Raw genomic sequence first — 9,447 nt, 5'->3', positions numbered from 1 at the left:
CGAAATGGTCGAGATATAAAGATTGATATATTGGACGGCCTATTCGAACACTGAAAGGGTTTCAGATGATCTCGGAGAAAACCGGAGTACCGGAAGGATTATGTCTCGACCCTTGCCTTTCCCCTCTCCCACTCCTTCCTCCCCTCCTAGTGGGACTAGGAAAGGGGAGTCATACTCCCACTAGGAGGAGGACTCCTCCTCTTGGCGCGCCCTCCTAGGGCCGGTCGGCCTCCCCCCTTGCTCCTTTATATAGGGGGGCAGGGGGCACCCCATGGACACACAAGTTGATCTTTGATCTTTTAGCCGTGTGCGGTGCCCCCCTCCACCATAATCCACCTCAGTCATATCGTAGCGGTGCTTAGGCGAAGCCCTGCGTCGGTAGCTTCATCAACACCGTCATCATGCCATCGTGCTGACGGAACTCTCCCTCGAAGATCTACTGGATCGTGAATTCGTGGGACGTCACCGAGCTGAACGTGTGCAGATCACGGAGGTGCCGTACATTCGGTAATAGGATCGGTCAATCGTGAAGACATACGACTACATCAACCGCGTTGTCATAATGATTCCGCTTATGGTCTACGAGGGTACGTGGACGACACTCTTCCCTCTCGTTGCTATGCATCACCATGATCTTGCATGTGTGTAGGAATTTTTTTGAAATTACTACATTCCCAACAGTTTCAACCGTGGTATTATAGGAGCATACCACCTCACCTTGGCAGGAACCCTCTTCTTGGGGGGCTCGCCGTCAACATCACCAGGGTCATCTCGTCTGATATTATACTGCAATGCACCGCATACCGGGCATGCGTTCAAATCCACGTACGCACCGCGGTAGAGGATGTAGTCATTAGGGCATGCATGTATCTTCTGCACCTCCAATCCTAGAGGGCATACGACTTTCTTTGTTGCGTACGTATTGTCGGGCAATTTGTTATCCTTTGGAAGCTTCTTTTTCAATATTTTCAGTAGCTTCTCAAATCCTTTGTCAGGCACAGCATTCTCTGCCTTCCACTGCAGCAATTTCAGTACGGTACCGAGCTTTGTGTTGCCATCTTCGCAATTGGGGTACAACCCTTTTTTGTGATCATTTAACATGTGATCGAACTTCAGCTTCTACTTTTTACTTTCGCACTGTCTCCTTGCATCAACAATGACCCGGCAGAGATCATCATCGGGCACATCATCTGGTTCCTCTTGATCTTCAGCTTCCCTCTTTGCAGCATCACCATATTCAAGGGCACATAGTTTTCATCGTCCTCTTCTTCTTCGTTGTCTTCCATCATAACCCCTATTTCTCCGTGCTTGGTCCAAACATTATAGTGTGGCATGAAACGCTTATAAAGCAGGTTGGTGTGTGAAGGATTTTTCGATCAGAGTAAGACTTCGTATTCTCCACATATAGGGCATGTATAGCATATAAAACCATTATGCCTGTTTGTCTCAGCTACTTCGAGAAAATTATGCACGCCCTTAACGTACTCGGAGGTGTGTCTGTCACCGTACATCCATTGTCGGTTCATCTGCATGCATTATATATAATTAAGTGTGTCAAAAACCATTACAGAACATCGTGAATTGATAAGTGACCAAATTAATAGAACTTCATCATCACATTAAAACCAAAGTACATACATAGTTCTCATTGAACAACATATAGCTCTCCAGAGCATCTAATTAAACCATACATTGAAACTATGTAAAACATTTCAATGCAACAACAAATGTGATCATGATCGCAACCAAGGTAACAATTGATCCAACGACACAATGATACCAAGCCTCGGTATGAATGGCATATTTTCTCATCTTTCTAATCTTCAAGTGCATTGCATCCATCTTGATGTTGTGATCATCGACGACATCCGCAACATGCAACTCCAGTATCATCTTCTTCTCCTTAATTTTTTTTATTTTTTCCTTCATGTAATTGTTTTTTTCTTCAACTAAATTTAACCTCTCGACAATAGGGTCGGTTGGAATTTCCGGTTCACATACCTCCTTTATAAATAAAGTCTATGTCACGTTGGTCGGCATAATTGTCATAAACAATAAATGAACCAAATAGTTATAAAAGATAATATATACCACATCCGAACCATAGATAGGACGAGGGCCGACAGGGGCGGATACCAAAACCATCGCACTATATAATAACAAGCAATAATAAAAGTAAGAAAATTAGACAAGTATCTATCTAATCATACAAGTAAGAAATTTTTTTCTCTTAGAAAGAAGATAAGAACAAGAGGCTCACCACGGTGGTGCTGGTGATGAGATCGGCGCGGGCGATCGATGGCGGTTAAGATGGCGACGGGACATGACGGAGCTCTAAACCTAGACAAATCTTGGGAAAAATGGAGCTTGGAGGTCGAGTTTGGAGAGGAGAAAGCTTAAGTAGTGTGGCTCGGGCATTTAATCGAACACCTCATGTGCATAGGAGGTGAGCTATGAAGGAAATATGCCCTAGAGGCAATAATAAAGTTATTATTTATTTCCTTATAATCATGATAAATGTTTATTATTCATGCTAGAATTGTATTAACCGGAAACATAATACATGTGTGAATACATAGACAAACAAAGTGTCACTAGTATGCCTCTACTTGACTAGCTCGTTAATCAAAGATGGTTATGTTTCCTAACCATGAACAATGAGTTGTTATTTGATTAACGGGTCACATCATTAGTTGAATGATCTGATTGACATGACCCATTCCATTAGCTTAGCACCCGATCGTTTAGTATGTTGCTATTGCTTTCTTCATGACTTATACATGTTCCTATAACTATGAGATTATGCAACTCCCGTTTACCGGAGGAACACTTTGGGTACTACCAAACGTCACAACGTAACTGGGTGATTATAAAGGAGTACTACAGGTGTCTCCAAAGGTACATGTTGGGTTGGCGTATTTCGAGATTAGGTTTTGTCACTCCGATTGTCGGAGAGGTATCTCTGGGCCCTCTCGGTAATGCACATCACATAAGCCTTGCAAGCATTGCAAACTAATGAGTTAGTTGCGGGATGATGTATTACAGAACGAGTAAAGAGACTTGCTGGTAACGAGATTGAACTAGGTATTGGATACCGACGATCGAATCTCGGGCAAGTAACATACCGATGACAAAGGGAACAACGTATGTTGTTATGCGGTCTGACCGATAAAGATCTTCGTAGAATATGTAGGAGCCAATATGGGCATCCAGGTCCCGCTATTGGTTATTGACCGGAGACGTGTCTCGGTCATGTCTACATTGTTCTCGAACCCGTAGGGTCCGCACGCTTAAGGTTATGATGACAGTTATATTATGAGTTTATGCATTTTGATGTACCGAAGGTTGTTCGGAGTCCCGGATGTGATCACGGACATGACGAGGAGTCTCGAAATGGTCGATACGTAAAGATTGATATATTGGAAGCCTATGTTTGGATATTGGAAGTGTTCCGGATGAAATCGGGATTTTACCGGAGTACCGGGAAGGTTACCGGAACCCCCCGGGAGCTAAATGGGCCATGATGGGCCTTAGTGGAAAAGAGAAGAGGCAGCCCTACATGGGCTTCACGCCTCCCCCTTCCCCTAGTCCTATTAGGACTAGGAGAGGTGGCCGGCCCCCTCTCTCTCTTTTCCCCCTCCGCGAATCCTATTCCAACTAGGATTGGGGGGGGGGGGAATCCTACTCCCGGAGGGAGTAGGACTCCCCTGGCGCACCCCTTGTGGCCGGCCAGCCTCCCCCCTTTGGTCCTTTATATACTGAGGTAGAGGCACCCTAGAACACACAAGTTGATCCACGTGATCTATTCCTTAGCCGTGTGCGGTGCCTCCTGCCACCATATTCCTCGATAATACTGTAGCGGAGTTTAGGCGAAGCCTGCTGCAGTAGTACATCAAGATCGTCACCAACGGCCGTCGTGCTGACGGAACTCTTCCCCGACACTTGCTGATCGGGAGTCCGGGGTCGTCAATCGAGCTGAACGTGTGCTCGAACTCGGAGGTGCCCGTAGTTTCGGTGCTTGTTGATCGTTGGATCGTGAAAGACGTACGACTACTTCCTCTACGTTGTGTCACGCTTCCGCAGTCGGTCTTGCGTGGGTACGTAGACAACACTCTCCTCTAGTTGCTATGCATCACATGATCTTTGCGTGTGCGTAGGAAATTTTTTGAAATTACTACGAAACCCCCAGTGGCATCCGAGCCTAGGTTATTTATGTTGATGTTATATGCACGAGTAGAACACAAGTGAGTTGTGGGCGATATAAGTCATACTGCCTACCAGCATGTCATACTTTGGTTCGGCGGCATTGTTGGACGAGACGACCCGGACCAACATTACGCGTACGCTTACGCGAGACCGGTTCCCTCGACGTGCTTTGCACATAGGTGGCTTGCGGGCGACTGTCTCTCCAACTTTAGTTGAACCAAGTATGGCTACGCCCGGTCCTTGCGAAGGTTAAAACGGAGTCTATTTGACAAACTATCGTTGTGGTTTTGATGCGTAGGTGAGATTGGTTCTTGCTTAAGCCCGTAGCAGCCACGTAAAACTTGCAACAACAAAGTAGAGGACGTCTAACTTGTTTTTGCAGGGCATGTTGTGATGTGATATGGTCAAGACATGATGCTGAATTTTATGGTATGAGATGATCATGTTTTGTAACCGAGTTATCGGCAACTGGCAGGAGCCATATGGTTGTCGCTTTATTATATGCAATGCAATCGCGATGTAATGCTTTACTTTATTACTAAGCGGTAGTGATAGTCGTAGAAGCATAAGCTTGGCGAGACGACAACGATGCTACGATGGAGATCAAGGTGTCACGCCGGTGACGATGGTGATCACGACGGTGCTTCGGAGATGGAGATCACAAGCACAAGATGATGATGGCCATATCATATCACTTATATTGATTGCATGTGATGTTTATCCTTTTATGCATCTTATCTTGCTTTGATTGACGGTAGCATTATAAGATGATCTCTCACTAAATTATCAAGAAGTGTTCTCCCTGAGTATGCACCGTTGCGAAAGTTCTTCGTGCTGAGACACCACGTGATGATCGGGTGTGATAGGTTCTACGTTCAAATACAACGGGTGCAAAACAGTTGCACACGCGGAATACTCAGGTTATACTTGACGAGCCAAGCATATACAGATATGGCCTCGGAACACGGAGACCGAAAGGTCGAGCGTGAATCATATAGTAGATATGATCAACATAACGATGTCCACCATTGAAAACTACTCCATCTCACGTGATGATCGGTTATGGTTTAGTTGATTTGGATCACGTAATCACTTAGAGGATTAGAGGGATGTCTATCTAAGTGGGAGTTCTTTAATTAATTTGATTAACTGAACTTAAATTTATCATGAAACTTAGTACCTGATTAGTATCTTGCTTGTTTATGTTTGATTGTAGATAGATGGCTCGTGCTGTTGTTCCGTTGAATTTTAATGCGTTCCTTGAGAAAGCAAAGTTGAAAGATGATGGTAGCAATTACACGGACTGGGTCCGTAACTTGAGGATTATCCTCATTGCTGCACAGAAGAATTACGTCCTGGAAGCACCGCTGGGTGCCAGGCCTGCTGCAGGAGCAACGCCGGATGTTATGAACGTCTGGCAGAGCAAAGCTGATGACTACTCGATAGTTCAGTGTGCCATGCTTTACGGCTTAGAATCGGGACTTCAACGACGTTTTGAACGTCATGGAGCATATGAGATGTTCCAGGAGTTGAAGTTAATATTTCAAGCAAATGCCCGGATTGAGAGATATGAAGTCTCCAATAAGTTCTATAGCTGCAATATGGAGGAGAACAGTTCTGTCAGTGAGCATATACTCAAAATGTCTGGGTATAATAATTACTTGATTCAATTGGGAATTAATCTTCCAGCTGATTGCGTCATTGACAGAATTCTTCAATCACTGCCACCAAGCTACAAGAGCTTCGTGATGAACTATAATATGCAAGGGATGATCAAGACTATTCCCGAGCTCTTCGCGATGCTGAAAGCTGCGGAGGTAGAAATCAAGAAGGAGCATCAAGTGTTGATGGTCAACAAGACCACTAGTTTCAAGAAAAAGGGCAAAGGGAGGAAGAAGGGGAACTTCAAAAAGAACGGCAAGCAAGTTGCTACTCAAGAGAAGAAACCCAAACCTGGACCTAAGCCTAAAACTGAGTGCTTCTATTGCAAGCAGACTGGTCACTGGAAGCGGAACTGCCCCAAGTATTTGGCGGATAAAAAGGATGGCAAGGTGAACAAAGGTATATGTGATATACATGTTATTGATGTGTACCTTACTAATGCTCGCAGTAGCACCTGGGTATTTGACACTGGTTCTGTTGCTAATATTTGCAACTCGAAACAGGGACTACGGATCAAGCGAAGATTGGTTAAGGACGAGGTGACGATGCGCATGGGAAACGGTTCCAAAGTCGATGTGATCGCAGTCGGCACGCTACCTCTACATCTACCTTCGGGATTAGTATTAGACCTAAATAATTGTTATTTGGTGCCAGCGTTAAGCATGAACATTATATCTGGATCTTGTTTGATGCGAGACGGTTATTCATTTAAATCAGAGAATAATGGTTGTTCTATTTATATGAGTAATATCTTTTATGGTCATGCACCCTTGAAGAGTGGTCTATTCTTGTTGAATCTCGATAGTAGTAACACACATATTCATAATGTTGAAGCCAAAAGATGCAGAGTTGATAATGAAAGTGCAACTTATTTGTGGCACTGCCGTTTAGGTCATATCGGTGTAAAGCGCATGAAGAAACTCCATTCTGATGGACTTTTGGAACCACTTGATTATGAATCACTTGGTACTTGCGAACCGTGCCTCAAGGGCAAGATGACCAAAACACCGTTCTCCGGTACTATGGAGAGAGCAACAGATTTGTTGGAAATCATACATACAGATGTATGTGGTCCGATGAATATTGAAGCTCGTGGAGGATATCGTTATTTTCTCACCTTCACAGATGATTTAAGCAGATATGGGTATATCTACTTAATGAAACATAAGTCTGAAACATTTGAAAAGTTCAAGGAATTTCAGAGTGAAGTTGAAAATCATCGTAACAAGAAAATAAAGTTTCTACGATCTGATCGTGGAGGAGAATATTTGAGTTATGAGTTTGGTGTACATTTGAATTTTTTTGGAATAGTTTCGCAACTCACGTCACCCGGAACACCTCAGCGTAATGGTGTGTCCGAACGTCGTAATCGTACTTTACTAGATATGGTGCGATCTATGATGTCTCTTACTGATTTACCGCTATCGTTTTGGGGATACGCTCTAGAGACGGCCGCATTCACGTTAAATAGGGCACCATCAAAATCCGTTGAGACGACGCCTTATGAACTGTGGTTTGGCAAGAAACCAAAGTTGTCGTTTCTAAAAGTTTGGGGCTGCGATGCTTATGTGAAAAAGCTATAACCTGATAAGCTCGAACCCAAATCGGAGAAATGTGTCTTCATAGGATATCCAAAGGAAACTATTAGATACACCTTCTCTCACAGATCCGAAGGCAAGACTTTTGTTGCTAAATTCGGAAACTTTCTAGAGAAGGAGTTTCTCTCGAAAGAAGTGAGTGGGAGGAAAGTAGAACTTGACGAGGTAACTCTACCTGCTCCCTTATTGGAAAGTAGTACATCACAGAAAACTGTTTCGGTGACACCTACACCAGTTAGTGAGGAAGCTAATGATAATGATCATGAAACTTCAGATCAAGATACTACTGAACCTCGTAGATCAACCAGAGTGAGATCCGCGCCAGAGTGGTACGGTAATCCTGTTCTGGAAGTCATGCTACTAGATCATGATGAACCTACGAACTATGAAGAAGCGATGGTGAGCCCAGATTCCGCAAAATGGCTTGAAGCCATGAAATCTGAGATGGGATCCATGTATGAGAACAAAGTGTGGACTTTGGTTGACTTGCCCGATGATCGGCAAGCAATTGAGAATAAATGGATATTCAAGAAGAAGACTGACGCTGACGGTAATGTTACTGTCTACAAAGCTCGACTTGTCGCGAAAGGTTTTCGGCAAGTTCAAGGGATTGACTACGATGGGACCTTCTCACCAGTAGCGATGCTTAAGTCTGTCTGAATCATGTTAGCAATTGCCGCATTTTATGATTATGAAATTTGGCAGATGGATGTCAAAACTGCATTCCTGAATGGATTTCTGGAAGAAGAGTTGTATATGATGCAACCAGAAGATTTTGTCGATCCAAAGGGAGCTAACAAAGTGTGCAAGCTCCAGCGATCCATTTATGGACTGGTGCAAGCCTCTCGGAGTTGGAATAAATGTTTTGGTAGTGTGATCAAAGCATTTGGTTTTATACAGACTTTTGGAGAAGCCTGTATTTACAAGAAAGTGAGTGGGAGCTCTGTAGCATTTCTGATATTATATGTGGATGACATATTGTTAATTGGAAATGATATAGAATTTCTGGATAGCATAAAGGGATACTTGAATAAGAGTTTTTCAATGAAAGACCTCGGTGAAGCTGCTTACATATTAGGCATTAAGATCTATAGAGATAGATCAAGACGCTTCATTGGACTTTCACAAACAACATACCTTGACAAAATTTTGAAGAAGTTCAAAATGGATCAAGCAAAGAAAGGATTCTTGCCTGTGTTACAAGGTGTGAAATTGAGTAAGACTCAATGCCCGACCACTGCAAAAGATAGAGAGAATATGAAAGATGTTCCCTATGCATCAGCAATAGGATCTATCATGTATGCAATGCTGTGTACCAGACCTGATGTGTGCCTTGCTATAAGTCTAGCAGGGAGGTACCAAAGTAATCCAGGAGTGGATCACTGGACAGCGGTCAAGAACATCCTGAAATACCTGAAAAGGACTAAGGATATGCTTCTCGTATATGGAGGTGACAAAGAGCTCGTCGTAAAAGGTTACGTTGATGCAAGCTTTGACACTGATCCGGACGATTCTAAATCGCAAACCGGATACGTGTTTACATTAAACGGTGGAGCTGTCAGTTGGTGCAGTTCTAAACAAAGCGTCGTAGCAGGATCTACATGTGAAGCGGAGTACATAGCTGCTTCGGAAGCAGCAAACGAAGGAGTCTGGATGAAGGAGTTCATATCCGATCTAGGTGTCATACCTAGTGCATCGGGTCCAATGAAAATCTTTTGTGACAATACTGGTGCAATTGCCTTGGCAAAGGAATCCAGATTTCACAAGAGAACCAAGCACATCAAGAGACGCTTCAATTCCATCCGGGATCTAGTCCAGGTGGGAGACATAGAAATTTGCAAGATACATACGGATCTGAATGTTGCAGACCCATTGACTAAGCCTCTTCCACGAGCAAAACATGATCAGCACCAAGACTCCATGGGTGTAAGAATCATTACGGTGTAATCTAGATTATTGACTCTAGTGCAAGTGGGAGACT

Source organism: Triticum urartu, chromosome 5, assembly GCF_003073215.2.
Source record: "Triticum urartu cultivar G1812 chromosome 5, Tu2.1, whole genome shotgun sequence".
NCBI lineage: Eukaryota > Viridiplantae > Streptophyta > Magnoliopsida > Poales > Poaceae > Triticum > Triticum urartu.
This window is presented reverse-complemented; position numbering follows the sequence as displayed.